At 42.4% G+C, this 26,461-nt stretch overlaps 1 protein-coding gene across 11 annotated transcripts in view; it reads left to right on the top strand.

The window, feature by feature from the left end:
* The window catches only part of Cacna2d3 (calcium voltage-gated channel auxiliary subunit alpha2delta 3), a 1,090,211-nt gene that overhangs the window by 63,764 nt on the left and 999,986 nt on the right, over positions 1-26,461 (top strand). For 8 of the 11 annotated variants that reach the window (XM_087181525.1, XM_087181521.1, XM_087181518.1 and 5 more), the window contains one exon: positions 15,683-15,793. The exons of 1 other annotated variant lie outside the window; for it this stretch is intronic. The gene's annotated coding sequence lies outside the window, so the exon portion shown is untranslated. Of the gene's footprint in view, positions 1-8,503; positions 8,675-15,682; positions 15,794-26,461 lie in introns of those variants that run through there. 2 more of the 11 variants (XM_087181523.1, XM_087181527.1) reach the window with 1 other exon arrangement.

The following is a 26,461-nucleotide window of genomic DNA, read 5'->3' as shown; positions in this document are numbered from 1 at the left end:
GTACTCCATTTTATAAAAAAACCACATCTTCTTTATCCAGTTCTTTTGGTTTTTTTGAGACAGGGTTTCATTAAGCAGTTCAGGCTGGCCTTGAACTCACAGCAATCCTGGATCAGCCTCCCAAGTGCTGAGGTTACAGGTGTGTGCTACCACATCCAGTCCTGAATGATGTTTTATTTAGTGTGACAGTGGTGAAATAAATGTGGGAAATGTTACCATATTTGTAATGACTGTGCCACAAAATTAAAAGTCAGTATTGATTATATATTGTCACTTCAGAAGTATGAACTGCTAAAAGACTTAAGGGAGACTTTATTTGGCCTTCTTTTTTAAGGACTCATGTGCTTTAGCTGACTTATACTCTTCTCCCAAGATGTTCATGTCTTAATCCTCAACACCAGTGAAAATACCGAGTTACATGTCAAGGAGAAATTCAGGTTGCAGGACATTGTCCTTGATTACCTGGATAAGTCCAATATAATCATAAGACTCCTTCAAAATAGAAGAGGGAGGTAGAAAAGTGGTCCGAACCAAAAAAGATGCAGCACGAGGAAGACTGGACATGATATTTCTGTTTTTGAAAATAGAGGAAGGGACCACAAGCCAAGGAATGTGGGTTTCCTCTAGAACCTAGAAAAGGCAAAGAAATAGTTCCCCTCTTTGAACCTTGAGAAAGAACATAGCCCTGCCCTGCTGACATTTTGATTTTGGCCCAGTAGGACTCATTTAGGACTTCTCACTTCTAAAGTGTAAGATAGAAAACTTGTGTAGTCATAAGTCACTAAGTTGGTGATAATTTGTTACAGCAGCAATAGGAAACTACCATGTCTCATGACTTCTGGAGGAAGGGTTAGGACAGAAGATTGGTATTTCTTCGAAGACTGAGGGTGAAAAATATGGAATTATTTTATTTTCTTGTCAGCATCCCTCTAAACAACTTGAAAAGTTTCAGGAGGAAGGAAGTAAGCTAGAAAAGCACAGTTCTTGGAAACTTAAAAATCTACATCTTTTCTATTCTTCTTATAGGTAGGCTTGTCAATCACTGAGAAACTTATGCAAAAAAATGGGAGAAGAATAAAATGGAAAGCACCAATTTTATAAGAATTCCATGTGGCATCAGAGGAACCATGACTTTGTGACTAAAATTCAATGAGGATTCAGAGAAGTGACTTTGGAGCAAGTGATGGCTGAGGTTGATACGTTAGAAATGGCTCTGAATATGATCCTTTATTTGGGTAAAAAGATTAGGATTATGGATAATGTGCATATCCTTTCTATCTTGAATCTAGGATGTAGACAAGGCGAATAGCAGAGTCCTCTTTTATAATGAAGACTGTGTGTTCATTCATCTTTCATTAACATGTGACTAGATAAATAGGTAGGGAGGGGGGAGTGAGACAGGTAGAAGAGGAAAGTTCTTATTTAGAATAACCAGCAGTTTTAACACATACAGATATACAGAGAGGCAAAAATTTTGGGCTCAGAATAAAGACCTGTTGAAGGCATTGTACAGTGAGAGCCCTCAAATATCATCAGTGGTAGATACCCAACTAGACTGGTTGTGGCAATCATTTATATTTTACTAAATCCTGATAGGCAAAGATTCCATATATATATATATATATATATATATATTTTTTTTTTTTTTTTTTTAAATTTTTTATTTTTTTTGAGACAGAGTCTCGCTATGTAGTTCAGGCTGGTCTGGAACTTACTAAGTGGCTCAGGCTGGCCTTGAACTTGAAACGATCCTCCTGCCTCAGCCTCCCGAGTGCTAGGATTACAGGCATGCACCACCACACCCAGCAATTCTTTTATATTCTATTTGCTAAAATTCTGCACACAACAAAATTAGAAAATATCCCTAAAGATCCTTTCTGTCTGTGCTAACCTAGTCACTTGTCATTATTTTTCTCTCTCTTCCTGCCCTAATTACCAGGAGTTATGCTCTGCTTGAGGGTGTCGTATTTTGATCATTAGTAGCTGCTTTATAATAATGATGGCAAAAGATAACTAATAGTTCTGTTATTTATTTATCTTTGGTCCCACCTTGTTCCAAAACAGATTTGAGGTGGGTTGCAAAAAACGAGGCAATGCCACAAGAAGAAACAGAGATTAACAAGTGAGGAAATTAGGGCAAAAGGAAAATAAGAATGAGAAAAAAGAAACTGGGAGTACAAAATGTGCTTTACTAGTTTTCGAGCCCTTGCCAGGGATGGACTGCAAATTTGACCCGAGCTTTCTAGCAACCAAAAGTGGGAAATTATCAGTCCCAGGAGCCACTGATTGGTTACTATGAAGCAGCGCAGTAATTCCTAGAGTGCCCACCAGAGAGAAATGTCTCCCACTGCTCTCTGTAAGGACCACTGCATACCTCAGTGAGCCGCTTCCTCAGCAGCCATCTCTGCAGAGCTGACAGGTTCCTCAGAGCTATATTTTGTTACCTCCTTCAGTATAGGCCTGCAACATCATACCCTAGCAGAATTTTCTTTTTCTTTTTCCTTTTTTTGCTTTTGGTACCGGAAATTGAACCCAGGGCCTTCACACTGAGCTACATCCTCAGTCCATTTTTATTTTTTATTTTGAGACAGGTCTCGCTAAGCTGATAAATTGCCCAGACTGGGTTGGAACTTTTGATTCTCCCGCCTCAGCCTCCTACTGGGTGTCCCTGCCCCTACAGGCCTGTTAAGGCCCTGGATGTTCATTTGGCCTCACTGAGCATTGCAAACAAAGATAACTCATGCTGCCCTCCAGCAGCCAAGCACCTGCCTCCTCCAGGTCCCTGAGGCTGCAGTGGGCTTTGGGAAACCTCCAGGTTCCAGCAGCAGGCCACTCTTATTGTCCCAGTGACGTAGTGTAGTGCAGTTTGGGTGAGAAGTGGAAATGGTGAACATGTGTTCTTCTAAGAATACTTCAGTTCCTTCTCTGTACTTCTATCATCAGGATCTTTCTAACACATAAATCTCATTGTGCCACTTCCCTGATGAAAACCCATCCATTGCTTCCCGGGCCTCTCAGGTTAAAGCTGCAAGTTTGCCGCACGGTTCACAGGCTTTTCTCAACCATCTCATCCCAGCCCATTTCTTCTCTTCCCCCTTCACTCCTGCTGTTCTATCTGTCCATAATTTTAGTTCTCTAAACTTCTCATTTCCTCCCTCTCTTCCCTCAAGCCCAGGTCCAGGCTCAGGCCTTTCCTTCCTCTTGGAAAGCTATTTGTATCCTTTACTCTGGCTAGTCTCTGCCGGCTGTATTTCAGGGACTAGCCCAGAAATCAGTCCCTCCAGGGCATGGTCCTGAACCCTCAGACTTGGTGAGGTGCCTCTGTTAGGTGCCTATAGCATCCTTTGCCTCCTCCAACGGGGCATTATATTGGTTAGGACAATGCCAGCTGCAGAGACAATCTCCACGCAGCAGTGGCTGAAAGCAATCGAATTTTATTTCTCATTCACCTAAGCAGCCAGTGCAGATGCTCCTGGCTGTTAGGCCAACAGCTCCACAGGATGATTCAAGGCCCCATATCCTCTCCATATGGTAGATCAGTCATCCCCTAGGATCACACAGTCCTCGGCATCCAGCTGGGGCAGAAAAGGATAGGGCTGGAAGGCATCCTTACTGCCATGATACAGAAGTGTCTGTCCTATGTTCCACCACTTCCATTCCTGTGGTATGGAAGTGGTGCTACTGGTTGCTATGGACAGCTGGTGTCCGGTGACAACGTTTTGACACAGAAGGAAGACGACGAGTTTTGGTGGGACCTGTCTCCTAATCCACTTTATCGTAATTTCTATGACTTGACTAGACTCTAAGCACAGTGAGGGGAAAGCAGGGGAAAGCACTGATCATTGCATCTCTGTGGCAGCTCCACGCCCCACTTCATAGGGTAGAGACTGCCCAGTGAGGAAAAGCATGAGTGCTTGACTGGAGTACCGAGCAGGTCCTGTGGACAGTTTGCCCACTTCACACTCCTTCCTTGCATTGAGCAGTGCTGAGGGGAGAGAGGGACAGCAAACAGACTAGCTTTTCTTGCTTCTGCTACCAGGCAAACCCCTCGGAAAACCATCAGTTAGTTTCCTTCCCAGACTGAGGCACTCATTGTGAGCAGAGAGGTTTCGTAATCACAGGTGCCCATCAAGTCATGAGCCTCCTCTTAGATGATGAAGGCTTCTGATTAAAGACTTGTTATTGGTACTTTATGGGGCAGGGAGAAAATGTGCTGCTGTTAGTACTGGCATTGCAGCTCCATCGCACATCTGGCACCTGCCTCTGAGTCCACGGAGGTGGGCGGTGAATACATCTTTTCCTCTCTTGATAAGCGAGCTATGTCTTTGAAGTATCTCTTCAGCTGTCATTTTTTGTGTATGTGTTACTGTGAGCATATAATAGTAGAAAAGCAATCACCTATCAGATTGTCAGGGTAGAAAAGAAGGAATGAATAGTCATGATGTGTAATTGACTTATGAAACTGGAGAAACAGAATTCTCTATTTCAAGAAACGGGGATCTATTTCTGAAAATCCTTAGGATAGCAATACTTAGACTTGTGAAATTGGGGCCTATAATTTAAGGTCCCCAACGTGACCTAAGATGACACTCAAGGGTCCCATCCCCACCATCCTATACCGTATTGAGAGGAAGACTAGTATTCCTCTCCCTAAGGTGCCCCTTTTTAAATAAGCAGCAGAACTTTAGGACTGGCTCGGTCCCGAGGATCAGTAGTTATCATCTGACTGTCTTAGGCATCACAGCAGACAAAGAGAGCCCAGCAGTTCTCGGTATGCTCTGACCACTGCAGGGGACCTCGTGGAGGTTAAGGCATAGTGCCTGTCTCCGGTTTTGCCTGCCTTGTCAAAACCTGGGGAAAGGTGCAAGCCTCACTTCTCCCTTCCCACTGGTCCCTCAGCCATGGGCCCTGCAGGACAAGCAGAGGGCAGCCAGTAACAGCTCTCTGCAGACAATCACGTCTCCAGCCAGGAAGCTTCCACCTCCTGGAGAATCAGGGCAGGCAGAATGGCCTTGCTCCATGCCCACCCCGATCATGTTCCAGGAGCCAGCCCCCACGACTGCTTCTGTGACCCCCCAATGTTTAGCTAACTGTCATCTCATTCTCCCTGTCTTCACTCTTCTCTCATCGCAGATTGGGTATGGCCATGCCAGGCCTTCATAGGTCTCTGTGACTGTGAACTTCAGAGCTGTTCTTGGTTATTTTCCTCTGGGAAGGTCCAGTCTATCCTATGTCTTCCTTGAAAGCACTCTTCTCCAAATGCAGGCCTTACCACTATAATAACCACTAAGGTTTATGAGCACTGACTGTGTCACTGTTTAGAATCATATATATAGATTACCTTTTTAAATCTTTGTATATTGTCTATTGTGGGCCGTGTATAGGGGGAAATTAAGGCACAGAGGAGGAAACTCCTCCAAGTTTAAACATCATTGGATTTGTACCTGGGCCCCCAGCTGCTCCTGGCAGCCTGGTTTACATAACACAAGGAGATTCTTCTCAGCACACAGGTCTTCTCCCAAGTCCCTGGGCTTTACAGATATCACTATGACAAACACAAACAATGAGGAAGCTTATAAAATAGAGAGCAAGTGTCCCCCCAACTTCATTCAGTCATCCCTTTCCAAACCTTTTTTAGCATTTATATTCACTCATATATTTCTGCAAAGCCAGGACTGTTACAACAAAATCAAAGGAGACAGAGCCAGCAGCATCTTTTGTAAAAAAGTACAGCTGTTCATCATGTGCTTCAGTTGTTGACGCAGCATGTATACACCAGCAGTCCCAGATTATATTGCCCAGTGACAGGGTAGCCATCTTAGATTGTCTAAGTACACTCTGTGAGGTTTGCACAAAATCCTAACAACATACTTCTAAGAATGCACCCCCATAATTGAATGACACATGACTCTTTTTTGCTCAAAAGTTCAATATCTCTGGACCAGGAATCTTGCTGTGCTTAGAATTCAGATAGGTATTCCCTGGCCACCTTAGCTGAAGTGACACTCCTATCCCACCCTTACTGTTTCTTAAGATCCTATTTCTTTTCTCCTGTTACATTGGATTGGTTGGTATTCAGTCTTGAAATGTATGTGAGTACCAATAAATTAATTCCATTCGACACCCTGGGGTGGCTAATTAGTATACAAAGAGTCCTAATCTTAATCAACCCCTTAAGCCTGGTTAATAAGCATAGGAAGATTAGAAGCAATTTTTTTTTTGGTACCGGGAATCGAACTCTGGTCCTTGGGCTTGCGCAGCAGGCAGCCAAAACCACTGAGCTAAATCCCCGGCCCTATTAGAAGTAATTTTTGACTGGTGAAATTAGTTGTGGTTAGAGCTTCCTACTTTGCTGGGTTCACTTTCCTTGTTCAAAGCTGGGAAAAGTGTCATTCAAGTTATGGAAAGGTAACACTTTTCTTTTTCTTCCGTGGTCCTGCTCTTGACTTACTGCTATGGTTTGGATGTAGCTTGTTCCCAAAGCCGCTGTGTGGCAGTGTTGGTGTTGCTGTGGTGGAAACTTTAAGAGGTGGACCCTAGGAGAAAGTAATTAGATCTTGGAGGCTCCACCGGCATGGATGGATTCATAGTGGTCTCATAGTAGGTCAGACTGGGAATAGCAGATTGCTGTAAAAAGAGCAAGCCTGGTCCCTCCCTGGTCTCTTGCTTTTTGTGTCACGATGCAGTCTCTCAGTCACACATAGGCTTCTGTAATGATGCCATTTGCCCTGTTGTGGGGGCAGACGGAAAGCTCTCACTAGATACTAAAGAGATGGGGCCATGTGACCTTGGATTTTCAGCCTTCAAAAATGTGAGCTAAATAAACTTCTTTTACAAAGTTCCTAGTGGCAGGTTTGTTATATCAACACAGATGGACTAAGTCACGTCATATGTTTAAACTTTGGTATTTAATGCCACATTCCCTCTATGACAGGAGTGCACATGGATGACTGTAGATGTTCTCAGGTCAGAGTGAGGGGTCCACAACTCAGCTTGCTCTTTGAGCCTGCAACGGTCGATTGATTGTGTCAACTTGAACAAGTAATGCCCAACCAAATTGGCTCAACATAGTTGTACACCCTAGGGAGGATTACCACCAGAATGGTATAAAGGAGAAAGGAAGGAAGGATGGCTTCTGTTTTCTTCTGAGGAGCTCCAGTCTTTGCTTTCACCTTGGACATCATCTCCTGGCTTCTGGTGTAGACTTTACTGTCTTCCACCGAAGACCCTGCAGCCTCCTGATTCAGACTCACACGGAACACTACACTGAACTCTGGGCCTTTGACAGGATCGTTGAGATCCCCAGTGCACAGACAGACCTTTTGTACTCTTCCACACCCAACTGTGTGGGTGATCATTGTAAGCCAACTTTGTAAATTCTTATGTATTTATATATCTTTATTAAATCTGTTTTCTTTAGTAAGCGCTGACTGATACAAAACCCATCAGCTTCCCAGTCTCCCTCCTACTGGCTGCTGGTCCAATGCACCATACCCAGTGGGGGTAGAGCAGTCAAGCCAGGCTTCTTCCCTTCTCAGAGACACACGGCCAAGCCCATGGTGTATTGGTAGCTCCAAGAATTTTGCAACATCTGTAGTGGGAGGTGCTAGGTACCTGGTTGAGCTGGGCAGGAGCTCTGCCCCTGCTGAGTTGCTGGCTATGAGGCTGGCATCTTGGGGCAGGGATGGGTACAACCATGTCTCATCATTCTTGGGACATGAGCATTACAGGGCACCTGAGTCACCCCAACCATCTCCACACTTACTCTTGGGCTCCTGTTGGGGTGGAACAGGATAGTGGTTAGTGGGAGGGCATGTAGGGTCCAGGATGAAGGAATTGGGGAGCAGAAGGCTGTAAGCCTGCCCTTGAGGCAGTAGGAGGCCAAATTGTAGCTCCAAGCCTCCTTACTTCATTGTCCTTTTGGACTTCACTTACAGACGAAAATTCTAGGATGAAAGTGTTAAGAATCTCAATGTGATGACTGCAGAACATTAAGCCCCAGGAGTGAACCCTTCTCTGGGCACTGTACTAGTTGCAGAGGCACTAAAGCCAGTGCTGAGGTCAGAAAGATTACAGCCAGATTTCACAGGGAGCAGGAAGCTGGCAGCTGGCTGTAGGTCAGGCTCCAGGGCACCTATTGCAAAGCTTGGGGTCTGTGTGTTGGTCAGTTTTCCATCACTGTGACAAGATACCTGAGAAAATCAACTTAAGGAGGAGAGATTTATTTTGGCTTAGTTTCAGAAGTTTCATTTCATGGTCACCTGGCTCCATTGCTATGGGCCTATGGTGAAGCAGAGCATCACAGTGGTGGGAGCATGTGGCACAGCAAAGCTGCTCACCTCATAGCAGCTGGGAAGGGGTGCAGGGCCCAAATATAGCCCCCAAAGACCCATTCCCTCCAACTGGGCCCCACTTCCCAAGTTTCCATCACCTCCCAATAGCACCATCAGCTGGGAATGGAGCCATCAACATGGCCTTTGGGGGACATTTGAGAGTCAAACTCTAACAGCCTTTCCTTCACTGTCAGGTGCTACCCTGAATGCTAGAGGGCCAAGAGGACCTCTCCCTCCTGTAGACAGGCTGGGAACTTTCTGCTTAGTAATAAGACGTCTGTTTACAGTTGGAATGTGATCCAGATTTGCTCTCACAGTGACTTTGCTGCAAAGTTTAGCAGGTGGGTATGCATAGCCCTCACCTGCCTTTAACCACCAAAAGCTCCTGATATTCCCAAAAGGAGCCTGAAAACAAAGTGGTAGGCGGGTTGGCTATATCTTTGTAGCCTTTCTCCTGATTTGTAATTACAGTTTCCCTTGGTATCCACAGGGGATTGGTTCCAGGACTTCCAGTGGATACCAAAATCCAAGAATCTACAAGTCCCTTATATAAGAAAGAGTAATATTTGCATAAAACCCACCTACCTACCTAATCCCATGTATAAACCTACCTACAAACTCCAGTATGCTTTAAATCATTTCCAGATTAATTATAGAACAGAATACAATGTAAATGCTATGTAAATAGCATTTATACTATAAAAGTCTACATATTTAATATGGATATAATTTTATGTTTTAAAATTAATTTTATTTGTACATTTTAGGTATACAATATAGTGACATTTGGGCTGGGGATTTAGCTCAACGGTTTTGCCGCCTGCTGTGCAAGTGCAAGGACCCAAGTTCAATCCCCGGTACCAAAAAAAAAAAAAATAGTGACATTCATCATTGGAAATTTGCACCTTTACATAATCTCTCTTGGTTCTTATTTTTTCCCCATTCCCCTGGACTCCCTTCAACCCCTCCATCCCTCCCTATGTACAAAGACTTTGTTTCCATTTTTTCTTTTTCTCATATTAATTCCATTCCCTTCTTTCCTTTCTCCTACCCCTCAAAAGTCCCCTTCCCCTTTACCCCTTTTCTTCCTATTTCACATTATGCATTATACCTTTTAGCTCTTATTTAATTTTCAGTTTCTCACACCAGAGAAACTATTCTGTATTTACACATGTGTGTCCTATTTATTTCATTTAAGAGTATTGCCTCAATGTGCATCCATTTAGCTATAAATGTCTCTTAATTTCTCATTTTTTATGGCTGAGTAGTACTCCATTTTATTTAAAAAACATTTTCTGTATCCATTTGGGCTGCTTCCAAGTTTTAGCCATTACAAATTGTGCTGCTATGAACATGGGTTCACACATATCACTGTAGTATGATTCTTTTAATTCTTCGGGGAAGATACCCAGCAGTGGAATAGCTGGGTCAAATGGGACTTCCAGTCCTAGTTCTTTGAGGTATCTCCATACTGATTTCCACAGTGGTTGCACCAGTCTACACTCCCACCAGCAGTGGAGCAGTGTTCCTCTTTCCCCACAGCCTCGCCAGTATTTGTTATTGGTTGATTTCATGATATCAGCCATTCTTTCTGGGGTGAGGTGGAATCTCACTGTTGTTTTCATTTGCATCTCTTGAATGACCACTGATGTTGAACATTTTTTCATGTGTTTATTTGCTATTTCTACTTCTTTGTCTGAGAAATGTCTGTTCATTTCAGATGCCCATTTTTGGGATGGGTCTTTAAATGTGGGAGGTCTGATTTTTTAAAGTACTTTATAGATTCTAGATAGTAGACCTTTGAGGGATAGCTGATGAAAATTTTTCCCCATGTTATGGCTTGTCTCTTCACACTGTTGGTGGTTTCTCTTGGTGTGCAGAAGCTTTTTAATAAGAAGAGATCCCACTTGTTGATTGTGCTAGTTCAAGGGCAACTGAGGATTTGTTCATAAAATCTTTTCCTACACCAATGTCTTCAAGAGTTCGACCTAACCTCTGTTTCAGCCAGTTTAGTGTTTCTGTTTTAATATTTAGATCTTTAATCCATTTTGATTTTAGTTTAGTGAATGGTGAGAGATATAGGTCTAGTTTTAATCTTTGGCAAGTTGAAACCCAATTTTTCCAGCACCATTTATTTCTCGTGTTCCCTTACAATTTTAAAGCAATTTTTCTTTTCCTGGTCATTAATTGCAATCTTATCTTCTATATGTGAAATTCTATCCTCACATTGGTTCATTCTGCTGCGCAGACTTTTGATGGAGTTTTTAATCCCCTGGAAATCTGTTTGCATCTGTTTTATGGATTCTATTTGTTTCCTATGTTGGGATTCCATCATGTTCCTCAGATCCTCTATTTTTTTATCTGTGTCCTCTCTAGATTTATTAATCATGTCTTGCACCATGAGCACAATCTTTGCTGTTATCTGAGTAATTATTTCTGATTTCATTTTTCCCAGATCCTCTTTTGTTGCCAGTTCAGAGAGTCCAGGTGGTTGAGTATCAGATTGTTCCATCTCGTTTCCCTTTGGGGTTGCTGTAGGTGATCTGGAAGTCTGTTTTTGAGGCTTGTTTATGTGTGTTCTCATTTCCATGGGGGGGGAGGTGCTTCTGGTGCCCGCACGGCTCACCTTCTCTGCCCTAGGAGTGTGGAATGGTGGCGGGGGAGCCTCCTTCTGGGTGCTGGGAATGGGCAGCACCATTTATTAAAGAGGCTATCTTTCCTCCAGTGAGGGTGTTTGGCTCCTTTGTCAAAGATGAGGTGTCTGAGTTTGTCTGGAGTTGTTTCTGCATCTTAAACTGTTCCACTGGTCCTTGGGTCTGTTTCTTTGCCAGTACCATGTTGTTTTTTTATCACAGTAGCTTTGTAGTATAGTTTCAAGTTGGGGGTTGTGATATCCCCTGCCATGTTTCTGTTGCCTAGCATTGCTTTTGCTATTCTAGGTCTCTTCTTGTTCCAAATAAATATTTGGATTGCTTTCTCAAGGTCTGTGATGTATGCTGCGGGATTTCAATTGGGATTGCATTGAATCTACATAGCAGTTTTGGAAGTATGGCCATTTTCACTATGTTGATTCTTTCTACCCAGGAGCAAGGGATGTCTTTCTATTTTTTGATATCGTCTTCAGTCTCTCTTTTCAGAGTGTTATAGTTTTCAGAGAAGGGTCTTTGATTTCTTTTGTTAGGTTGCTTCCTAGGTATTTCAGTTTTTTGGATGCTATTGTGAAAGGAATTGTTTGCCCTGTATCTCTCTCAGTGAGTCTTTTGTTCCTGTAGAGGAAACCTATTGATTTTTGTGTGTTGACCTTGTATCCAGCTACTTTACTGAATTTGGTTATTAAGTCTAGAAGACTTTTGGTGGAGTTCTTGGGGTCTTCTATACAGAGTATCATGTCATCTGCAAATAACGACAATTTGACTTCTTCATTTCCTATGTTTATTCCTTTTATTTCTTTCTCTTGTGTAATTGCTGTGGCTAATGTTTCCAAAATTATAGTGAACAGGAGTGGTGATAGTGGACATCCTTGACTTGTTCCTGATTTTAGTGTGAAGGATTTCAGTTTTTGACCATTTAGTATGATATTGGCTGTTGGTTTTTCATAGATGGCTTTTATCAGATTGAGATAGAGACCATCTATTCCAATTTTTTTATTCCAATTTTTTGTAGGGTTCTTATCATAAATACATGTTGGATTTTTTCAAATGCTTTTTCTGCATCTATTGAGATGATCATATGGTTTTTGTGCTTGGGTCTATTGATAGAGTGTATTACATTTATTGATTTGGATATGTTTAACCATCCCTGAATCCCTGGGATGAATCCCACTTGGGCAGGGCATATGATCTTCTTGATGATCTTCTGCATTCTATTTGCCACTGTCTTATTAAGGATATCTGGATCTATGTTCATTAGTGAGATTTTCCTACTGTTCTCTTTTTCGGTTGAATCTTTCTCTGCTTCGGGGATCAAGGTAATGCTTGCTTCCAGGAATGAATTCGGGAGTATCACTTCTCTTTCAATTTCATTGAAGAGTTTAAACAGTAGTGGCAGTAGTTCCTCTCTAAATGTCTTGTAGAAATCAGCAGTGAAGCCATCAGGGCCTGGGCTTTTCTTAGTTGCTAAGTTTTTAATTATGTTTTCAATTTAATTGATTGATACTGGGTTGTTTAGAATTTTTAGGTCTTCTTCGTTCAACTTTGGTAATTCATATGTATCTAGGAATCTGTCCATTTCTTCTGTGTTTTCCATCTTATTGGCGTATAGGTTCTTGAAATAGGTATTGATGATCCTCTGGATTTTTGCTGGGTCTGTTGTAATTTTACCCTTTTCATTCCTATTTGCATGGATTTGGGCCTTTTCTTTCCTTTTTTTGATAAGTTTGGCTAAGGGTTTGTCAATTTTGTTATTCTTTCAAAGAACCAACTCTTGGTTTCATTGATTTTTTTTTATTTTTCTCTTAGTCTCCATTGCATTGATTTCTGCCCTGATCTTTATAATTTCTTCCCTTGTATGAGCTTTGGGTTTGTCCTGCTCTTCTTTTTCTAGAAGCTTGAGGTTTAGCATCAGGTTGTTTAATTGGGGTTGCTCTGTTTTCCTAATATGAGTATTCACTGCTATGAATTCCCCTCGTAAGACTCCTTTCATTGTGTCCCATAGATTCTGATATGTTGTATTGTCATTGTCATTGAATTGTAGGAACTGTCTGATTTCTTCTTTAATTTCCTCTATGACCCATTGGTTATTCAGAAGTGTGTTGTTCAATTTCCACGTGTTTATAAAATTCTTGTGGTTTCTTTTGCTATTGATCTCCAATTTCATCGCACTATGGTCAGATAATATACAAGTGATAACTTCAATTCCTTTGCACTTACTTAAACATGTTCTATGAGTGAGTATATGGTGTATTTTGGAGAACAACCCATGTGCAGCTGAAAAGAATGTGTATTCTGATTTTGTGGGGTGGAACACTCTGTAAACATCTGTTAAGTTCATTTGCTCAAGAGTTTGATGAATTCCAGTATTCATTGTTAATTTTTGTCTAGTTGATCTATTTGTGACAGTGGGGTATTAAGGTCCCCCACTAGTATTGTATTAGTGCTTTTTTGATTTTTCATGTCCATTAGTATTTGTTTTATATAGTTGGGTGCACTATTGTTTGGTGCATATATATGGATGATTGTCATCTCTTCCTCTTGGATTGTTCCCTTTACGAGGATGTAGTGCCCTTCTTTGTCTCTCTTAATCAGTGTTGGTTTGAGATCCACTGGATCTGCAAAGAGGATAGCTACTCCTCCTTTTTTTTTTGAGTTTCTGTCACATGGAGTGTTGTTTTCCACCCTTTATATTTCAGTCTATGAGTTTGTTTTTGAATTAAGTGTGTTTCTTGTATCCAGTGTATTGTTGGATCTTGCTTCTTGACCCATTCTGCCAGTCTACTTGTTTTGATTAGTGAATTGAGACCTTTTTTTTTTTTGATACCGGGGATCGAACTTGTCCTTGCGCTTGTGCAGCAGGCGGTGAAACCACTGAGCTAAATCCCCAGCCTGAATTGAGACCATTAACATTGATGGTTATAACTGATACATATTGGCTTATCATTGTCATGACTTTTTCTTTTTGTTGGATTCTCCCCCTTTGTGTTTAATTTCTTGTTGTGACTGATGGATTCATCAGCTGGGCTCCTGGAGTTGTGATCCTTGTTGTCTTTTCCTAGGATATTGTCTAAAATGTTTTGGAGTGCTGGTTTGGTATTCATCAAGTTCCTAAGGTGCTCTTTGTCATGAAAGTATTTTATTTGTCCATCAATTTGGAAAGATACTTTCGCAGGGTACATCAATCTGGGTTGGAGGTTGTTTTCCTTTAGGGCTTTAAATTTGTCACTCCAAGCTCTTCTTTCCTTGTGGGTTTGTGTTGAGAAGTCAGTTGTGTTTCTGATGGGCTTTCCTTTGTATGTGATTTGTTTCTTTTCTCTCACTGCTTGTAGAATTTTGTTCTTCTGTTTGGTTTCTGGAATCCTAACTATTATATGTCTATGTGTATATTTTTTTTGGTTATGGCTAGTTGGAGTCCTATATGCCTCACTTATCTGTATGTCAAGTTCTTTTCCCCTGCTTGGGAAGTTTTCTGCCATCACTTCTGTGAACAGTTTTTTTATGTCATCTGCACTCTCTCCTATTTCTTCATTGACTCTGATCAGTCTTATGTTATTCTTCTTTGCATCGTCTAGCAGCTGCTGGATTGATTTCTCATGGTCTCCTGCTATTTTAAAGCAATTTTTCTTTTCCTCCTCACTAATTGCAATCCTATCTTCTATATCTGAAATTCTGTCCTCACATTGGCTCATTCTGCTGCATAAACTTTCAATGGATTTTTTAATCTCCTGGAAATCTCTTTGCATCTGTTGTATAGATTCCATTTGTTTGCTATGTTGGGATTCCATCATGTTCCTCATCTCCTCTCTTTTTTAATCTATGTCCGCTCTACATTTATTAATCATTCCTTGCTCTATGGGTACAATCTCTGCTGTTATCTGAAAATTTATTTCTGATTTCAGTTTTTCCAGATCCTCTTTTGTTGCCAGTTCAGGAAGTTCAGGTTGTTGAGTGTCAGATTGTTCCATCTCGTTTCCCTTTGGGGTTGCTTTAGGTGATCTGAAAGTCTGGTTTTGAGATTTGTTTGAGTGTCTTCTCATTTCAGTTGGGGAAGTGGGGGAGGAGTGTGTGCTGCTGTTGCCCACATGGCTCACCTCCTCAGCACTGGGGGTGGCTCTCCTCCTCAGTGCTTGGGGCAGTGGTACCTAGGCCCAGGAGGCTCCTGCTTGGCCCTGGGGGCAGTGGTACTGCAGCCCAGAAAGCTCACCTCATCAGTGCTGGGGGCGGCTCTGCTTATAATTTTATGTTTTAAATATTTTAAATCCACCATTGGTTGAATCTACAGATGTAGAATTCTTGGACGTGAAATATCTCTTTGCTTACTTATGTATTGTCAGTTGACTTTTTCATATTATCCTAAAGTTGATGGCTTTGGCTATTCCCCCCCACCCCCAGCCCCATCTTCCTGGGACCCAGCATAGCTCCTGGCCCTCCCATGGGAGCCCAGCATGGCATCACATGCCATCTACTGTGAAACCAGTTTGTCATATGATCTGTTTGTCATGGATAGAAAGGAGGGGAAGGAGGTTTCACAGTTGCCTCTAAGGACCAACCAACCTGTAGCTGTCTGGTTATGCAGTACCTGTAGGTTCACATCTAGTATTATTTTCCAGTTGCACTAGACTTTTAAATGGTCTACAAAGGGATCAAACATACTTTTATTCATTATGTATAGTACTTCTGCCTTCATTCCTTTTCCAGACTTGAATTTATTCTACGTGCAGTGATGCACAGAAGAAGGAACATAGGATTTGACAGACTTGAATTTGTATTCTGGCCTCTCCATTGAAAACAGTGCCAACATTGCAGTAGGTGAGTGCTAAGTTCTTTTGAACTCTGAATCCTTCCTGTAAAGATACTCTGTTTGAAGGAAAAACAAATAAGACTATGCATATTACAATGCCAGTAGAGCTCCTGGCACACAGTAGGTGATCTGAATACAGAACAGCAAATGTAATCTTTGGGATCAGAAAAGGTATTAAGTGAAGTTCGATTTGGGGTTTTGCATTAGCTGCTCTCTTACTTCCTTTTCTCTGATATTAGCCCTAGATGTCTAAAGCAGACAAATAACCTTAAAGAATCAGTGTTTGACAACACAGTATTTTCCTTCCTAATCTAACATGTCCATAGTTAGTGGACTGGCTATTATGTTCCACATGGCTCCCATATTGACTGTGAAATCCAGGTTGACAGAACTTTGCTGGTTGCTGTGGGAGAGAGTGCTCTGGTGAGTCTCACACAGGCAACTAAATGCTTTGCTTGAGAGTGACATATAGCAGTTTTGCTCGTAGCTTATTGGCCAACACTGCTCATGTGTTTCCACCTCATTCATTGCTGGGGACCAGGGAGTATAATCTTACTGTTTTAGTCTGTTTGAGTTGCTGTAACAAAATGTCATGAACTAGATGGCTTATAAACAGTGGAAACTAAGTTTTCATAGTTCTAGAGCCTGAGGAGTCTAAAATCAAGGTATCAGTGGATTGGATGTCTGGTGAAGGTCTGCTACCTGGTTCAAGATGGCACCTTCTTTCTGAGTATTCATGTGGTGGAAGGGAAAAGGGGTTTCTCTGAGGCCTCTTTCCTAACAGAATTAATCTCTTTCATCATGAACTTCCTTCTCATAACCTAATCACCTCCCAAAGACCCACTTCCTTTTATCATCACCTTGGAGTTATGATTTCAAAATACAGATTTGGGGGGACACAAACATTCATACACCATAGCACTTATTGTATGTTCAGAGGATAGAGAGCCAGTAATGTTGGTGAGCAGCACTAATGATAAGTACATAATCATAGCCAATCTTTTTTTTCCTTTTGGCCATGCTGAGGATTGAACCCAGGGCCTCATGTATACTAGGTAAGTATTCTACCACTGAGCTACACCTTCACCTCCAATAGCCACTCTGTATCACACACTTCCTATGTGTGTGACTGTACTATGTATGTTAAATACAAAACCATAGTTCTATGAATAGGATTTATTATATTCAATCTGAGGAAACTGGGGTTAACCAGGATAGGTAATTTTCCTAAGGTCATATAACTAGTAGGTTATGTAAGTATGAAACCCAGATCAAACTTGATACCAAAAGCCTTGCTTTTTAAATATTATTCTTTGAGGAATATTAATGAATATCTGTAATCTTCAGGCAAAACTGACCTTTATGAACTCATATACAAGCTCTAGGGCAGCCAGGAGAAAACAGTAGGTTTCTGTCCTGCTATTGTCCTGCATCACCCCTCTCTATGAATGGAAGGGCTGCATGAATTACTTGAACACACCTGGGACTGCTCCTTTCAAACCTATAACCTTGCCCCCTACTCCACCCTCACCTCCTTTTTAGAACTTGACCCTTCAAAATGCATTAACATCTTCAGTAACTCAAGTTTTAGCCCTTCATCCTGGATCAGTCCAGCCCTTGATGTCCTCCTCTCTTCTGGACTCCCATAACACTCTTCCGATCCTTTTCTTAGCCAATGTCACATATTGTCTAATTAAGACAGGCTGCTGGGAAACATCAGTTTTCCTAGGGATTGCAAATCACATAGATATTATCCTTGGTGGTAAGGTTATTGTATCAGTCAGTGCTTACTAGAGAAACAGATTTAATGCAAGAAATACAAATATATAGGATTTACAAGATAGGCTTACAATGGCCACCTGCAGAGTCAGGTATGGAAGAGTGCACAAAGTCTGACCTTGAGTTGGAGATCCAAAGGATCCAGTTGAAGGCCTGGAGGTCACTGTAGTGTCCCGTGCAAGTCCATATCGGGAGGCCAGAAGGTCTGTGGTGGAAGGCTGATGGTTCTGTGCTGGAGGCTGAGAGTCTGTGCTGGAAGCAGGAGATGACATCCAAGGTGAAGGTGAAGACTGGAGCTCTTCTGAAGAAACAGAAGCAAGCCTTCCTTCTTCATTTCCCTTTTATTTCCTTCAAGTGACAAGCCTATTGGCTGGTGCCACACCCAGGATGGATCCTCTGTCTTCAGTAAATCCCTTTAGCCACATCCAGAAGTATGTTGATCCAATTTAGTTGGGCATTTCTTACTCAAGTGGACACAATTAGTTAACTATCATGGTTATGCTATACACAGTCTGTGTGAGCATCTTTCTTTCCATGAAAGCTTTTGTTGTACACCATGTGGGATTCTGAATTCTGGATTGAGCAACAAGTAATATTGTATTGAAATAACTAGGCACCAGCAGTGTAGGTTGCAGACATGCAACTTAGAAGAAAGGGCATATAGACATTCTCTCTTAGATTCTTTGTCAACTTCAGAGTTTAATATCCCATTTCAAATACAACCCTACTACCCAGTATAGGTGTGAAGCTCAGGATGGTCATAGAGGGAAGGAATCTGGGTGAGGCAAAGGTGTCACTGAATCCATTTTGAGGAGAGGACAAGGTTCCGACCAGACAGTTTAGAGCCATACTCATTTAGGTTGACACAGCCCAGATGCTGTTGCCTTTAGCTCACTCCGCTCCAGGAATGCCCCAAACTGGTCTCTATTCCTTAGTGACATTCAAAGAAGCTGGAGCCTAAGGGATCGGAGCATACATTGGTGGTGCCTCTCCAGGACACATTTTTACACCTGCCTCAGAGACTGCAAGTATCCATCCAGTACCCATTCTGTGTTTGTAACACAATCCTGATTTTTATTCCTGGTATTTTGTCCTTTGGATAAAGACAATATTTTCTAACCTACCTTGCAAGGCCATATGAGTGAATTTTAGTCAATAGGATGTAAGCAGATGTACCAGGAAACACTCTAGAAGGGCACCCTAAAGAAGGTGACTCAGCTAAAAGGGGAACCCCTTTTCGCCCTTTGCCCTTCCCTTCCTCTTTCTTCCTAGAATGCAAATATGATGGTTAGAGCTTTTCAGCGACTGTTCTGAATGGAGACCACGTATTTGGATGGTAGAGCAGGAAATGTAAAGGATCCTTAATTTCCTGGTGACTGAACTATAAAGCCACCATAACAGCTTTGGACTTTCTACCTTTAGGATTGTCTTAAGTGAGAAAGAAATAAATTTTGTTTTGTTTATTCCCTTTTATTTGGGTTTTTCTGACATAGGCAGTTGTTTCTATCCTAGCAGTTATAGTGCCCTTCCTTTACACTCAGACCAATGGATTTAGGGTTCCTGGGGTGAAACCTTGGACATAAGTCTAAGATAGAGAAATGTGCTCTCTTGACCATAGGTATTATTTCAGAAGTGGACACATGACAAACCAGAAGGAAGCCAGGACTCAGCTTTGCAAGGTTGTCAGGCTGGAGCTGTTGAGAGTCACTGAAGGAGACAGTTTGTCCCACTCATTTTGTTTAAATCCTGGATGGAGCTTTGCTGAAGTTAGACCTACCTCTAGGCTTTTTACTCTGCTTCAGCCAATTTAAGATCTTCATCACTTATATCCAAAGGAATCTGAAGTGATACAGATGCTTACTTGGTGTCTCTACTTACACGCCTGCCCCTGAATTGGTCTTGGTACCCTTGATGTCCCTTGATGACCTTGATGTCATTTCTGCTCTTATTATATTGGCTGCACGTGACCTTGAAGGAGCATGGGAAATATAATATAACTGGGCCTGCAAGGAAGATAAGAGTCAGGATGCTGGGGTACCAGTAGCTGTCCTTGCCAAATGATCCTGTGATCCTATTTCCTGTGGCCAGAGTTGTCCTCGTACACATGAATTGGCTCAGACAGTTCCTCTGCATGAGATTCTTTGGCAACTTCTAAGTAACTCAGGTTCTCCTCCATGACCCATAAGGCTCTGCATGATCTGGCTCCTGCCTCATTGCTAACCCTGTCTCAATCCTACTCAGGCCCCAGCTCCTTTCGCACCAGCCAGCTTGGCCTTGGGACTTTCTCCTGTTGGAACCCCCTATCTCAGTTCTTCATAGGCCAGTCCTTCTCATCCTCCAGAAGCCCTCTAAGCTTCACTTCCCCCAAGAGGCCTCCCCAGAGCACCACGCCTTACAGAGGTCTTCCCTGTTACACTTTATCACAGGACTAAAATACGTGTTTATTTGCTCTCTGTGTTTGTCTGCTTCCACTCTAGAATGTAAGCTCCAGGAGGGGGATTTTATCTGTCTGTAGCACTTTCCTTGCAGGGCCTGGCACTCGGTAGGAATTCAAATAATTTATGTGATTTATTGATTATGGTCCTGGGATTGGAACCTAGAGCCTCATGCCATTTTCTGAAGCAGTTCTGAAGGTCTTGTTTTGTAGTACCTTTGAGGAAGAGCCAGGCCTGGGATGGTGCCAGATCCAGTGAATAAAGTGGATGAGGACACACTGTGATGTTTTTATAAGCCTGCCTTTCTGTTGTATGGTACTCAGCAGCAGCATTCACTGTATTTGTGATCACAACTCATAAAGATATCCTCCGGGACCTGTGAGTAGTAAATTTCTTCTCATTGTGTCATATCTGGTACGCAAACCCAAACCTAACTTCCTCCTTTCTTCCATCCAAGTGCTCTCAGAGAGTGGCTGTCTTGCCTATCACTATGAGGAAAGGGGGCGGGGGGGAGAGGGAGGGAGAGAGAGAGAAAGTAAGTCTCAAGTCCGTACTAGAAGGAAACCATAAACACAGTTCCAATCTAAACCAGGAGCACGGCTCCCCTGCTTGTGTCCACCCTGTGGAGCTTACATTTCAAAGGCAACATGTCTTCAGTCACGTTTTTCACATTTCTCTGTGAGACAGTCCAGTGAAATTTAAAATGCCAGACGGCTGAAGATTAGGAGAATTTGCTTCCTGGTCACTGGACCCTAACACCCCAGGAAGGATCTCCCTTGGCTTTTGTAACAGCGCTTGGGTTTAAATTCTCCTTGGAAGGTGTAATGGGAGAGCTGTCTTGTGCCTTTGGACCTTGCTCAGGTGAGTCAGGTAACTGGAGGTGACTCAGTGGGCACTGAGAGGGCAACCTTGACCCTTTAGACCTGGTAACCCTCCCCTACACACACACACACACACACACACACACACACACACACACACACACCCCAACCACCTCTTCTAATAGGGAACAGTTGTACACTGCATAATAACATTTTAGTTAACATTGGACCAAATAGCTGATGATCCCATAAGATTATAATGGAACTGAAAAATTACAATCACTTTGTGACATTATGGCTGTCATAACATGCATCATGCAACATATTGCTCTCGTGTTAGTGGTGATGCTGATGTAAACAAACCTACTGCTCATCCAATTCGGTAAAATACAACACAATTAGGTATGGTACATAATACTAGATAAAGATAATAACTGTTACTGGCTTATGTGTTTAGTATACTTTTTATTGTTATTTTGGAGTATATTCCCTCTACTTATAAAAAGGTTACTATGTCATATTATGCTGGTAGCAGCTTCCTACATCTCTGATTTACTTTGTTTCTTGATTATATCGAGAGGCTGTGTCAAGAGGTTGACCTCTTTCATCTAGGTTGCGTAAATACATTCTGATGATCACATAAGGATGAGACCACCTAACAATGCGTGTCTCAGAACATGTCTTATTGTTAAGCTGTACATGGCTGTATTCTAAAATACAGACAAGGAAACTCAAAGGAAAAAATTCCTCCTTTTATTTTTTTTTAATTATTATTATTATTTTTTTTGGTACCAGGGATCGAACTTGGTACCTTTCACTTGCAAGCAGGCGGCGGAACCACTGAGATAAATCCCTGGTCAAAATTCCTCCTTTTAAAGTTTACTTTGTTCCCCCACACATGCCCTTATGCTTCCTCAGGATGTAACACAATTATGATCTACTTTTTGAAAAAAGATTACTCTTAGCTCAAGGTCCCAAGTTCGATCCCCAGTACCAAAAAACAAAACAAAACAAAAAAGATTACTCTTTTTAATTGTCAAATTTACAAAAGAATTAAATTAGGAATTGATAAAAAGAGTCACCACAACATTTCCTTAAACAGAGAGGTAGCTTGGAGGCATTTCAAATGATTTGCTTTACAAACAGTTTGCACACAACCTTTCAGGAAAATGTAATGTATTGAGAGGAAGGTAGATAGGTGTGATTTGTGTGGGTACAGCGTGTGCTCTTTGTAACCTTGTGTATATTTCTCCATGCCCTCTACTGTACTCCATGTGTTGTGATTGTCTTCCTGTGTCATTGTCGTTAGAGTGTGAGTCGTTTGATGACAGGGAGCACAACATAGTTGTACCTCCAATACCCAACAGGATCATTGACAACTGGATTCTTGTCTTAGTTTCTTTTATCCTTAGCACCTGATTTAGGGACTGATGTTCAGAGGCATTCAGAAAATGTTTGTTGGGTTGAAAGAGCTAAATATAATTTCTCCCCTTTGGAGGTAGTGTGGATTTTTGCACTAATAAAAACTTTCATTAGAATAACTCATTAAACAACAATTTAATGCTCCTAGTCACAGGATACCTGTCAGGGACTCTACCTACTACTGGCTGGTTTATTTATCAAATGCCTATCGTGTGCCTGGCACTGAGCTAGCAGATAGGAATGCAGTGAGCAAGGCATCTGGGGCTTCTTCCCTTGTGAAGCTTGTAGTCAAGGGGCAGAAAAATAAGAAATAGACTACAGTTGCATGCCAAGTGCTGACAGGGAGGAGTCCAGGCAGGAGAGGAAATGAAGTTTACCAAAGGAGGCGTTGGCCAGACCATGCAGATGACAGAGGGGTCCTGAGTACAAGAACCTGAACAAATTTTGACCTAGCCATAGCATTGAGAGAAAGGCAGAGAGGAGGGGCATGGACACAGGGTGGCCAGAGTTGGGAAAGGCTGTTGTCTGTGTGAATTTGGAGTGAATCCCAAGGGAGAGCGAGGAACTGCATGAATGAGGCTCTGGCCATAGCATGAAATGAATGGGAGAGACCAACTCTAGGGTCTGTTAAGATTAACGTCCAGATAAAATTTTATTATGGAAGTAAGCAAAGACCAGCCAGATGAGAAAAGTAAAATCTATTTATTATGAGTCTCCTCTAGTCGGGGAAGCAGCCACCTTCCCTTGTATTTTGGTAGAGACTCCAAGGCTATCAGGGGAGTGAGAAAGCTGTGTAGGGGAAAACGGGAGAAGGTTCTGGTGTGCCCTGGCTGGAGGCTGCAGGTGGGCTAAGTAGGAGCAGAGCATCTATATGATTTGTTAGAGGTGCATATTCGGCTTTCTCTGGTTGGTCCTAAATAGGAAGCAGTGACCAAAATTGAGAAAGCTGTCAGTTATTCATGAAGCCTGGCCAGTTTGGGTTGTTTGTTACAAAAGTTATTGTTTGATGACTTGAGTTGTTACTAGAGACAGAGTCTGACTTCCTGCAAGTCCAGTTTATAGCAGGCTCGCTGCTGGGCTGTTGCCTGGAGAGTCACTGCTGCAGGCCCATGGTCTGGCCGTGGCCTGTTTGTTTATTCAGCCTCTCATCGTCAGGGAGAACAACTTACACTTGTAGGTTTTTAAATTAGAGTTGTGAGCAAAACCAAACACTTTCAGGAATAGGTATTAAATTCCCCTAAAAATTATCCTTAATTATACAATTAACTAAGTAAATTTTCATTTAGGGTATCTGACTTTTTTCAAGCACTTCAAATTCCTAGTTGAGCAGATTTACAACTCTAATAGCTTGCTAAGCATTGAAATATTTCTTGTAAACATAATAAATCAAAATTTTAAAAGTCATAAACCATATTCTTTCAGACATTCCACAAACTTTTACCAACTTGATCAAATTTTAGTATACCTTTAAAAACTGAAAAATACCAAGTTTGGAATAAATCACATAGTTTCACCAGTATGCTATATTGTCCACTCATTTTAAATTTACATTTTGTATTTTAAATTTATTCTTAACTGATACACAAAAATACTAAAATTGTGCATATTGATAATTAGCTATCATGTAATGTGTTAATACATATATACCCTGAATAATGTTTAAATTAGGTCAAACATTTATCTCATCAAATATCTATCATTTTTTAGGGTGAAAACTTTCCAAATTCTTTCTTTTAGCTTTTTTTTCTCTTCAGTACTGGGGATTTAACTAGGACTTCACACTGAGCTGTATTCCCAAACCATTTTTAAATTTTGAGATAGACTCTTGCCTAGGCTGGGCTTGAACTTGGGATCCTTCCGCCTAACCTCTCAAAGTTCTGGGATTAGAGGAGCACTAGCTTTTTAAAACGTACAGTACATTATTGTTACTGTGGTTACCCTAATACTCAATAGCCCACAAGAACGTTTTGCTTCTACTGTACCTAACTGTAACTTAGTGCCTAATCATCAGCCTTTCCTCATATCCCCCACTCTCTACTCTCCCTGGCCTCTGGTATCCATAATTCTACTCTCAATTTCTATGAGATCAACTTTTAGACTCCACATTTTAGTGAGGCCATGCACTGCTTGTTTTTCTGTGCTTAGTCCCTGCAAAACTCTGCCCAGGTGCCTTGTCTGGTGGTCAGGCATTGAGAGATTCTCCCCACCTCTGGCCAGTCACTGTGGCTGGGCTGGCTGCAGGCTCCCATGCCATACCTATGGGCACCAAAGCGTGTCACACCCTGAGCCCACAACCTACAAAGACCAGCACAATACTGGGATAAGACTAAGACCTACACTTCTGTGGGCTGCCTATTGCTGGGGTAGACTTGTGGTCCAAGATTATTGCCACAAGCCAAAGGCGATGCTAGCTGGAGTAGAGGTCTGAGGGACTTGGGCGGCTAGGATCTGCCCAGGTTTAGGTTTCACCAGCTCAGTACCAAATGCCAGGGCAAAGCCTGTGGTCCCTGGGTAGGACCACCCTGTCCTACCCCTACCAAGTGGGGTCTTGCCCTATAGTATGCTGCCCGAGGTAGTGTTGGTGAAAGCAGTTCTTTGGCCACCTGAGCTGAGGCTAAGCTGGGTCATGGCTTAGTCTCACAGCCCTAAGGACCTGCAGAGTCTCAGGGGTGCACAGAGGCCCAATGGAACAACTGGCAGTGATGTAGGCTAAGACACGAATCTCTTCCACTGTCCTCACATGCTCGGTGCCAGAGCAGCTCTAGAGCTCCATCTGAGAGCACTGGCCTGGTGATGGCTGGGTTGCCTGAGTTTGGGAGATGGGTTGGGGAGATAGTCCCTTGGCCACCAAGGCTGCCACTGAGTTGAGCCACACCTGACATTCACACCCATAGGGACCTACACAGACTCAGGAGAAGAGTGTGTGTGCCAGGGACTTACTCCACAGCTGGAAATGATGTAGGCCAGAAGTTGAGTCTGTCCTGCCAGCATAGAGGTCTCTGCCTGATGCTGGAGCTGGTCAAGAGGCTCTAGAAGCTCTGGCCTGTACACAGGCCTTCAGCTTCTACCAGGTACTCATCTCACTGCAGCAGGCCTGGGCTAGCATCTGCGCCTGCTCCAGGGTGGGTGGGGTCCTGCTTCCCACTGTGCCCCCTGAAGTTAGAAGAGGGGTGGTAGAGACAGTCTTTTTTGCTACCTGAGCTAACACAGTTCCAGTGGCTCAGGCCATGGGTGCTGGCCTGGCAGTGAGGGGTGAGGGTGGTGGGCTGGGCCTTTGCCCAGTACTGAGTTTCTCCCCGCTGGGTTTGGTGTTGGCTTTGAAGTCTAAGGCCTGGACTCAGCTCTCTCTCCCTCCCTACGTGGGAGATCCCTCTGCCTCTCTCGGAGCGGGGTTGCTTGGAGTTAGGAGAAGGGTAACACAGTCAGTTCTTTCCTTCCTGCTTTCTTGAATGTGTCTTTCATTTTATTACACTAAAAGCGGCTACTGTGGCCTCTCACTTGATTTCCTTAGCTCTTGTGGAGATAGTTTGGTGTGTGAATAGCTGTTAAACTTGTTATGTCTGTGGGGAGAAATCACAAGAGGATCTTAGCTGCCATCTTGCTCTGCCCACCAGCCATACTACAAATGTATGCAGCTTGTCCTGAAGATTACAGGACTAATTAGTTCTAATCGGAAATATTAAATTACAGGTTTAATGAAGTCATTTTTAAAAGACCATCTCATGTTGTGAAGTCACTTACCTAAGTATGAGGAACAGTTTATCCACTTCAGGCAACCAAAGTTATTAGGTGGACAATGAGGACCAAGATAGCGTTATTTAACAAGTTGATATCTGAGTGTGATACAGGCTAACATGGGTCTTTGTTTTAGTGATAATGGAAATTAAAACTGAAGCAATACTATGAATTTACAAGAAAGAGCTTTCATTAAAAAGTAAGAGAAGCAGGGCTGGGGATTTAGCTCAGCAGCACTGTACCTGCCTTGCAAGCACAAGGTCCTGAGTTTGATCCTCGGTACCAAAAAACAAAAAGGAAGAGAAGCTAGGCATGTTGGTCTAGGCCTGTACCCCAATACTCGGGATGGGGGGTGGAGGCAGTAGGATCACAAGTTTGAGCCCAGCCTGGGCAGTTTAGCAAATTAATGAGACACTGTCTCAAAATAAGAAGTTAAAAAAAAAAAGGGCTGGGAATGTAGCCCAGTGGAAAGGCCCTACATTCA

This window comes from Heterocephalus glaber, unplaced genomic scaffold (genome assembly GCF_053883595.1).
Source record: "Heterocephalus glaber isolate CG9 unplaced genomic scaffold, H.glaber_assembly_v1.0 deba00001472, whole genome shotgun sequence".
Taxonomy (NCBI): domain Eukaryota; kingdom Metazoa; phylum Chordata; class Mammalia; order Rodentia; family Bathyergidae; genus Heterocephalus; species Heterocephalus glaber.
The sequence above is the reverse complement of the archived record's forward strand: the minus strand, read 5'-3'. Positions and strand labels throughout refer to the sequence as shown.